The 10,403-nt window shown below is 39.9% G+C and overlaps 1 protein-coding gene across 1 annotated transcript in view; it reads left to right on the top strand.

Annotated features, from left to right (window-relative positions):
• The first annotated feature begins 7,332 nt into the window (after window positions 1-7,332).
• Window positions 7,333-10,403, top strand: part of cdc42ep4a (CDC42 effector protein (Rho GTPase binding) 4a) — a 10,573-nt gene continuing 7,502 nt past the window's right edge. The window contains exon 1 of the mRNA XM_014025566.1: window positions 7,333-7,351. The gene's annotated coding sequence lies outside the window, so the exon portion shown is untranslated. The remainder of the gene's footprint in view (window positions 7,352-10,403) is intronic.

Raw genomic sequence — 10,403 nt, 5'->3', positions numbered from 1 at the left:
AAACATAGCTGCTGAACATTGTCCTACCATGACCCACCCAGATTTTATTATCAAGCTAGTAAAAGTGCGTTTGGTCAAAATTGGCTTATATTGCTTCTGTTCAGTGAATCAATAAGGTAGGTGTTTCAGAATCAAACACTTTTTTTTATTTATGTAATTGTTGTAAATCAGCATTTTAAATTTACCTCCCAGTGGGGGCTAATTTAAGACCTGGTTAATCTTTAGCTTCAAGCCAATAAAACCAGAAGCATGTTTCATAACAGACTGGTTTCCTGTGTAGCCCTCTGAGCCGTTATATTTAGAGAAGCGCTTGTGTAAACTTTAGGTAGTTTGAACTAAATTTGACATGTTGACACTTGATAATTGTAGCAGTTTATAAGTGATCAGGGAGATGAAATACTGACATATTATACCTGTTTTTGAACCCTCAGGTTTTGCATATGTTCTGTTTGTCCCTGTAGCTGGTGACTTCCTGCTGACTTTGTCGACATCAAGTTATATAAAAATACAAATAAGGCTCAGGTTTGTAAGTCATCACTTCATCAATAACACTTATCGTTGAGAAGTTTGTCTTCAGGGACAAATTAGGTTTGGTTTTTGCAGGTCTAAATGTGACATTTGACCCATGTTAACAAAACAGGCTGGGACATGGTGAGATGTCTCATTGATCACCTGAAATGTGTGGATTTAGAAGTTTTAGCCTGTTTACTTTCTTCTTAAAGGTGCCTGTGGAATGCCTTTCATTGGTGGCGAGACATTCTAAGCAGCTCTGCTCTGTTTTCCTTAAAAATTACAAAGCATCCAGTTGCATCCAAGAAGTGCCAGAAGGTAAATGTTTTTGCCTTGTGGTGTCGGACATTGAGCTAACCACTCATTCCGGGCTCATATCCCAAATACCTCAAGCTGACCATAATTGTGTTTGGAGAAGTGTGCAAATTAGTGCCGGTTACCATTTAATTTGGCCGTAATTGACTTTTCAAAACGCTGCTGTAGTCGAAGTGAAACTAGGCTGTTTGTGGCCACTTGGTGCGTGCGCCCTTGTTTGAACATGTTTGCAGTTTGTGRGCTTATTTGAGGCGATGTGTGTGTCCTGTCCAGCCCCTTCACATTCCAGGAAATGCCAATATAAACTTGCAATCTCTGTTAGAACAGACGATGCTGAATAACGGTTAATTGTAGACGAGACCTGTGCTGTAAGTCTAACTTTATTTAATCTTATTAGCTGCATGACTTTAATGTATTCGGTACTCTCAAATAATTAATTGTAGAGTTTAGCTTTTGATAAAAAGTTTAAATTTAAATTGCATTTTTGCCCTTATCATTCAGACATCGCTTTCTAAGACTGTGTCTTCTCTTTGAGTATTGTTTGTTCTTGRGTCTTTTGTTTGGCTGCATTGTTATCTTCAGCACGTTGCTTTGTGACCCCGTCTGCTCTGGTTTGTTAGTTAGAGGAAATGTTTATTCTCCTATGTTGTCCTGTTTCCCTTGCTGCAAAATGTAGGTAGAGTTCATATCAGTGAACAGAAGACAATGACAAAGTCTTATAATAGTCCTGTATTTTATAGAAAAATATCTACATTGTTGTATTGTAGATTTAGAGCAATATAACAATGTGTTTTCCAGTGAGCAGCACAACAGAGCTGCAGTTATGAGGAACATATTTTTATTGACTATTTTAAGTGTGTTTCACCTACAACAGGTGATCACAGCCCTTTTTCAGCTCATTAGTTTTGGGTTTTGACTGGTTGATTTATTACCAACAATCAACGAGTAGTTTATCTGTAAATCTGGACCATGTCAGGTGGTGAAGCGGACGGTTTTATAGCTCACTAAATCGAGTAAGTGCTGCCCACTTAGATTTTGTTCCATGTCAAATATTCTCTGTCGGCTCCCTTTTTTTTGCTCTTTAGTGTACCGGCTTCGACAGCTATCTCCAGGTCAAAGTTCATGGCCAYTCTGTGGAGCATGCCCGGGTCACGTAGATCAGTTTAAATGTCAGTGAACCTTTTACATGCTAGATTATTTAGACTCCCTGAAGCGATGTCTGGGAGTTGGTTTGACTTTGAGAGATTTGACTTGATAGGATTTCAGTATTTGTTGTGATGTCTTCTTTTATTTGTCCTTTTTACGGGTGTAAACACTGAAATATCACAAAGTTTTATTTCCTGAGACTGTATGGATTCTTAAAAGCACTGTATTGATTTTTAATTGTCCCCCGTTGCCGAGGCAGAGGACGTCAATGCTCTCCGTCCGTTCGTTCGATCGTCTTCTGAGATGATTTAAACAATGAAGGCCTGTGATGATTCCAGCAAAACTGCTCAGAGCTGGCCACTACTGAGTGTCTGAGCCGTAGTGAAATTTGCAAGGTCATGTGATCCAAGATGGCTGCCACTGTAGCCAAAACTTGCATCACATAAAAATGGCAGTAGGGGCATCTAAGTATGTGCCAACTCATACTSTGAGCATTTGTAGATCGGGAACGATCTTTCTATATCATGGGGAGATCACGATTTGCTATCTTTTGCCATTTTTTACTCTGCACAGGCGACAAGGGACCTCAGCGATGGATGACGTCAAATTCTATCTTGTTGAGGCCTAAACTGTGAACTTTAAGACCAGTTGTGTTTTAGGTCGTATTCAGACCTGATAATTTGCTCAGCTTTAAARGAACCAGAGTTCGTTTCAAGCYTTGGTCCGGACCTTTTGTGCAGGTGTGAATACACTCATGCGAACTCTGGTGCGGATCAAACYACCGGACCGAGACCTGCTTTTTGAGGTGGTCTCGGTCCGCTTCCAAACGAACGCTGGTGCGGTTCGCTTCAGTTTGCTTCTGGTGTAAATACAGACCGGACTCTAACCGAACCAACTGCATTAAACATGAGCCTTTTTGGACTTCACAGTCCACCGTTGCTGAGCTAAATAAACTGAAAACATACCTGTTTCGTCGTCTCCTGTTAGCAGCTCTACTGCCGGCATGTTGTGGGTCAGAACACGCAGCGCACCTCGTCTCCTTTGGGTTGCGGGACACATTTACTGACGCCGCTCCAAAATTAGAATATCATCACGGAACCACCATTAAATTAGCTGCTTTTGACATTTTAAATGCTATTGCAGTTGTACTATCAGCAAAAATGTGCGCATCAGAACCGCAGCATGCAGGACTTCCTTGTTTTCTTCTGGGTCTGTGGCTCAGTCCCGCCCCCGTCCTTTTTTTGTCCAATGGGAGCAATGATCGTCACACTCGTGGCTTTGTTTACAAGTTATACTGTAGTTCATTTGCAAAAAAAAAAAAAAAAGCACAAATGTGAACGCAAACCGCACCAAAAAAAAAAAAATGGCCATTTTTGGTCCGGACCAAACAATTGGACCAAAGGACTTTCCTGGTCTGAATACACCCTTAGGCTCCAACTGCTAGTTGGCAGCAGTCAGCCAGCCATTTAGCTCCTCCACTCCCAAAGAGCCTGAGAGTATAATACTGGCTCAAACCTTAGTACAGCTTAGCACTAAGTACCGATGGTTGAATCTGAGCAGATTAGAGGTGTGTGTGTAGGGGGCGGGGCACATTTTTGCTACATCATAGGAACCATTTTCCAGAAAAAGGCAGCCACGGGTACGGATGTTAATTTTGGGGGGGTAAGTTTAGGACCAAGGTGTGAATTCAGTTTAGGTTATTTTCAGGGTGTAAGGTTAATTGTAGGGTAAATGGTCAGGGTTAGGCTATAAGATTACCAGAAAATGAATGGAAGTCAATCCTCGGTCCCCACAGGGCTATAAATACAAAGCTGTGTGTGTCTAGGAGGGTGTCATTATAATGCCTTGCTTTCCCTATCACAACAAATCATGGTTTATCTTATCATGACCTCTGTGTTTGGATCGACACTMTAAGCCAGAATCTCCTCCAGCTGTTTACGAAATTTACATAAAGTTACGGACGGACTGGGAGCAGAGATTSTGAAAACYACACACAACAGCTGAAGCTGTAACATCACAACCCACCTCTTCTATAATAAATAGATTTTTTTATAAGTCTTACTCTGACTTCATAAAATAATTGTGGTCACCCCTTGATTCTGCTATTGTTGCTAATGGAAATTAACAAAATTTGCGTAGAATTAAAAAAAAACTGCGGGCACTAAAATGGGCARGGTGCTTTGAGGGCGTCCTGGAGCATTTCCACCCAAAAGAGGATGTTGTAAAACTGAACATGGCATTGTTYGGACGCCCTTCTAGCTAAATGCCTGATTGTGGTATTATATCACCAAATTCATGCCGGTTAGGGATGTCCTGATCCTYTATGATATTGGTCCAATATTAGCCAAAAAATAAGTATCGGATTATATCTGCCTGCATCTAAAATCCCTGATCAGTCCATTCTAATGMTCTGCTCCAGGATTTCTATCCAGCAATTTTATTTTATTGTAGAATGTTCTTATGCAAGTAAAGAAGAATATGGCAGAAACMGGTCGATTTTACTCATACCTACTATTGACCGTTGTTTACTGTTTGATTTGAYCAAGACGTTTTAAGATTTCACACTACAAAACAAGTAATAAAAGTCTGATATCGTATCATATCGGGTTTGTGTCTGCCACAACTCAAGACTGAAATATTGGATAAGAAAAAGTCATATAGTGAAAACCCTTAAAGGGGCAATATCATGTAAAATCAACTTTTTTGAGTTTTATATCATGTTATGTTATACTCTCATAAAAAACATGCCCAAAGCCTTGTTCTGACTCATTCATGCATGTTTGAAAAATCCTGCAGCGTTTTTCGGAAGCCATGCTGAGGAGCAAAACGACAGGTGGGGACCAGAAACGCCCCTGGGACATGTCTTTAAGCCGAACTTGCTCATGGCGGAGCACCCCCCACCACACACACTCACACACACACATAAACACACACCGCCCATGACTCCTGCAGGCTCTCGGGTGAAACTGAAAGTGAAACTGAAACTGTCTGCTGCGCTAACGCTACTTCTCACTCAGTGAAGCTCTTTTCAGATTAAAAATAACTTTGAGGAAATGTAGGAATGTATCTTCAGATGCCAAGTAAACTGTATCATAGCACCCCCCCCTCCCCCGCACTGAAATGGGTGGGACAGAAGCAGAAGGAGGTTCTTAAAGAGACAGAGGCCAATTTCAAGGCGTTTAGAAGACGAAGTGATGAGAAAATAGCCTCATTCACAAAACGTGTCGTTCCGGGCCTAACGCGCGATCTGTCCTCCTTAGAGCAGATCTGGTGAATTAATTATCTGCTGTGCGCAACGTTTTCTTGCTCTTTAGTAAATAAAGCAAAGCCATTTTAACAGTTTTATTTATTTTATCTTATTTCACCCGTCAGACAGTCTGGTCCCGGTCTGGAAAAAAACAGTCACAGAGCGCCTCTAAATTATCTGGTGAATTAATTATCTGATCTGTGCGCAACGTTTGCTTCCTCTTTAAAGCAAAGCTATTTTATTTTATTTTACCTTTATTTCAAACATCAACAGACCGGAAAAAGAACAAAGATGCTCCTCCCACTGTGCGTCTTCAGACGCGTTAGGTGTGAATGGGTATTACTGTTTACACTCACTTCAGCGGTCCRACGTGAAATACGTAAGCAATAAGTAATCGCAGCTGGTTTTTTGTTCCCCCACGCTTCCGAACTTCCCGCTATGTAAAATGGTTTGTGAACGCTCCATTGAGGGCGGGATGTGGCCGGCTTATTCTTTGTTTTATGAAAGAACGGACCGGCATGTAGCCGGGCAGGGTTTGGCGCCATGATCACGGATATGTCTTGTAAAAGCAGCTAATAAGTTTATTTTCTATTTAAACATAAAAATAGCATTTTAATAACAACTAAAGGTGACATAGATTCTTCATTATGGTATAGTATTTAAATGTATGCCTGAGAAACWCATAATATTGCCCGTTTAATGCAAATACATAGCCCTATTTTATCATCATRCCAATGTCTTGGTAACAATGTAAAAYATGCATAAGTTGCTAAATTCAGTTTAATGCTTCTTTTGCTTCCACGTGAAGTTATTTGTAGCTTTGTTTAGCATGATGGGAACATACCCTGAGCCTGTGAGCTGCTTCCTGAAAACAAAACCAGCTTTTCTGGCTTCCCATCAGTCTTTGGTTGACTGACTTTGTAATCATGACACTCTTAGTTTAAAAGCAAGCAAGCTTCCTCCGTCCCTTAATTTATCTGCATTCTTTTAATTAAAGGTCCCTCTTTTTCCTCTTTAGTGTTTTTTTATATGAAACCTCCCTTCTTTATTAGCAGCACTTCAGAGACACCGGCCCTGCAGACACCTGGGCCTCAGGTTCAGTCTGTCATCAGGTTGTGTGACTRGTCTGCCTGCTGCCGAGAAGATCCGGATGTGTTCATCTGGGAAAGAATAATGAAAGAAGTCTGAGGTTCCACTGATGCACTCAGTTTTTGAACTCCTTTGTGCGAGCACCGCCTCACATCCTGGTAGCTTATTAAAATGGAGCGTTGATGGAGATATGGGCTGTTTGTTTGGTCAGCCTCGTTGTTACACAGTATGATTGAGTGAGGCCTTGTTTACACTGAGTGGTCAGGAAGGGCAGGCTGATTTCCGGCAAGATGGGAGGGCTAGCCGCTTCATTTTCTCCCGTCCCTTCCTGTGGACATGTTTCTGCTGTAAAARTGAGCATTTATGCAACTGTTTTGGGAGTCTCTCTGCTGCTGTTATTGGTGTGTGTATATCAGTGTTTGTAACATCCTTGCCGTTCTGTGTGCATCCACAGTTAGCCTAGGAGCACTCTGTGCAGAGAGGTAGTTATAAATGACCTGGTAGTGGTTGTTGACCTTCCAAATCTGGAGGGGTTTAAGTCATTTCTCGTCACTAAAAGCYTTCAAACTAATGTCAAGTAGCTGTTTCTGGTACGCTCTCTTGTTCATGTCTCCAGTTTGAACCTGCTTTCTGCTCTTTCCCTCTCATTATGTTGAGAGAAAATGCCAAAGGMTTGCCAGTATTTAGTTTTATTTATRWTTATTTTTACTTATCTGATGACGCAAYCGTTGAGTGGGGATGTCTACGATTTCAGCAAAAGGACTCGATTCTGATCTGGGATGATAGCGGAGCTGGAACATCGTTTCTGTTTACAAAGGCACTGTAGGGCCAATAAAAAAAGTGTGCTGTTTATTGATGCGATTTAACATGCAGAGTGGGTTTCACTCTTGACTGTGATGAATGGGGAATACAAGCGTCATCTTTGCAATCTTCTGTTTGTGCCTGTAATAAAAAAAATATCTGTTGGTTTTATCACAGGGGAAAACGCTGGAGAGAAAGAAGTCTTGGCTGCAAATGTAACAAAGACYGGTCTTAAACTCTCAGGTCAGGAGGTCTAACCGATTTGCTTTAGGCCAGGAAACCATTTACTGACTGGAAAGTACAGACAAAGGSTGCTGTCCCAGTCCATCACTCACTCTTCTGCCTGATTCACTAAAAACATTTAATTCATCAGTCAATACTCAACCATTATTACTTAAATATATTTTACACTCAACACAGCTGATATACATTTTTCCCTACCTGTGAAGTGCATTTTTGTAATAAAAGCAGGTTGGAGCAATCTGATTGATTTTATTTATTTATTGCTGGTGTTTTGGAGCAGCTTTCCTCAGATACTTCACACTCTCTGACCCTTGGATAGATGCAGATTGAGAAACCAGCAACCTGAATACCAATCCAATAACCCAGAGGCAGCGTTGTTAGCAGAAAAGCTCTAAAAATCTTTTGTTCTTTGATCATCGCAGAGRAGAGTGCACTGCTGCGTGAGGTGCAACACTGGCACGAAACACCGTCTCACAACAGCTTTCCAGGTAAAAGTAAGCACAGGAGGGAGAAAAGTTTTTTTTTTGTTCAGCTTGAAAATTTCAGCTTTTTCAGCTTCTTTTTTTCAAAGTGGCTTAAGGTGCAAATAAATATATTGATGTTTTTAAAAGTTTCAGCATTTTCCCTGGAATGGACTAACTATTAAATTATTTCCTGCTTCTGGAAACATGAGTCTATCCTAGTTTGGAAAGACTCATGCCCCCCAGCAGCCATTGAAGGATGAAAAAAAATAGTGTTAATATTTAGTTTGTTCTTAGTTGTTTCCTTTAATAAATGCATTACCAAACTTTTGTTTAAGTTTAAAACCGTTGAGTCTGCAAGACTTTCTAATTGCCCATTCAAAGCTGAAACTTCCCGTTTATGTTTTTACACATAACTCATTTTTGTGCCAATTATTATATTAATTATTTATAAAAAAAATCTACTTTGACAGTGTTTTGTCTTGTTTAATCAGCAGTCTGAGACCAAGATAAGATAAAAAGCAAACACATCCCCTTACACCAGGGCTGTTCAACTGGCTGCCTGCCATTTTTTTAATTACTAAATTTAATCTAAAAATAGATTTTAAATCAATTAAAATCTCCCATTGTCTGCCCCCTGAGGCGTCGGCTTTGAGTAACTGTGGCCCCTGGAGCACTTTAGTTGGATAGCCCTGCCTTACACACAACTATGTGGAATTAAATTTAATCAAGGAAAAAAAGCATACTAGCACAAATTATTATTATTATTATTATTATTATTATTATTATTATTATTATTATTATTATTTAGCTGTTTGAACTACATGTCTTATCATTTAAAACATCCAACTTAATAAAGTTTGATTCAAGCACAAGTTTAACAACAAGAACAAAGTTTGGAACAATGTTCAGCATACTCAGTATTCAAGCAGATTTGCATTTTTCTTTGAACCAGAGAGGATTTAAAGCTCAAAAGCCAGTTTAAACATAAACACTGTCACATTATACAAGAATTTGCAATGACTGCCTGCAGGGCGTCTCAGTGAAACTGTTCGTGTCAACCTAAAAGAATCCCGTTTTGACTGCACAGAGCACACAAAAAATAGAAAATTATTGGTAAAGATTACTGTTTTCATCCACATGAATGCATGTCTATAATAGTGACAACTGACAGAAAAGAAGCATGTAGCCAGGCAGAAAAGAGTTTCACAAAGTGTATGTTTTTAACAAACACTCACTTTATTTGACTTTTCTAGAAAACGTTTTGTATTATTTGAGGCCTTTCTGAGAATTTCTGATTTTCATTAATGTGATCTGCTTAAAATTTCCAAAAGTTTTATCTGATGTAGTCTTGTGTTCATGTTTTCTCAATAATGTCATGCCTGGATGTATGCACACAGCTAAAAAAGAAGCTTTCTTTCAGTACTAGAACTACATTACTAATATGAGGAAAAATAAAAACCAACTTATTCTATAATCATAAAAAATGCCAGTGTTCCTCCAGCAGCCCTATTGGAGCATGTAAGCAACCAAGTTGGTTTTTGTGGGGAAAAGAAAAGGAGGGCTTAAACAGTAAATTGTCAGCAGAGCAGCATGTTTTCTCTCTGCTTTATTTATCTCAGAGGGCGTCATCTGCTTGAAGTCTGTTGTTCCCATTTAGTGTGATTGAGAGATAATGTGATTTCCACTGTTTGTCCTGTGGCTGCTCCTTCCTAAATGAGACATTCAGGCCTGCTAACTGGGTTGCAGGGCAGATACCATCCACTAGGAGCCATTTGTCTGCTTAATTACCGGAATACGTGTATAATAGTCTGTGCTTGTCTATTACTGAACAACTGTGCAGCCCCTGATAGTGCTCTACATTTATTTAGTTTGGTTTTTTTCTTACGGTTAAACAAGGGTGATTTGCAAACAGAATGATGATCAATGAGTTTGAAGCCGGTCGGTTTTCTCTGCATTTGGCCTCAGATCTCCTAAAGTCTTTAACCTTCGGGTCGTGCTGCTGTCTGTCCATGTCACTGACTTTAAATGATGCAGACACTCGTCCTGCCGCAGCTCTCCTCCCCCCAGACAGTAGCATATACACAGGACAAATTAAGCACACAAAAGACACATCAATACCTCATTCTAGAAATGAACCCTAAGTCATGTTTGACAGTTTGTGTGCTAGCCTGGGAGTGATCTCTTGTGTGTACGTATTGAATGGCCTAGTTTTAGAGTATTGACAGGAAGTGAAAAGTTATGAACGTCTTAAACACAAATTATCCAGGAAGTCAATGTTTTCCTTGTGAGCTTGTTCTGCTGTTTTTGTCATGTGTTTTAAACTAACGGTCGCCCCGATGGGGCTTCTGTTTTTTGTGCTAACTGAGCTGAAAAAACTAAATGGATGAATGTCCTGATGCATCTCAGTAATCCAGGTAAAAAATCAAAAAGAAAAAAAAATTGTATAGGTCTTCTGGACGGGTTCTTCTCTAATGAAGTTAGAAGTAGTTAGTAAGTTATTCCTTATGTTGCGCATGTTTCGGAGAAACTGAGACATTTATTTTCTAAACATGATGTCCCAGTGGCTTTCAAACCCAAAAACACATTAC

Source organism: Austrofundulus limnaeus, unplaced genomic scaffold (genome assembly GCF_001266775.1).
Source record: "Austrofundulus limnaeus strain Quisiro unplaced genomic scaffold, Austrofundulus_limnaeus-1.0 Scaffold4, whole genome shotgun sequence".
NCBI lineage: Eukaryota > Metazoa > Chordata > Actinopteri > Cyprinodontiformes > Rivulidae > Austrofundulus > Austrofundulus limnaeus.
This window is presented reverse-complemented; position numbering and strand designations above follow the sequence as displayed.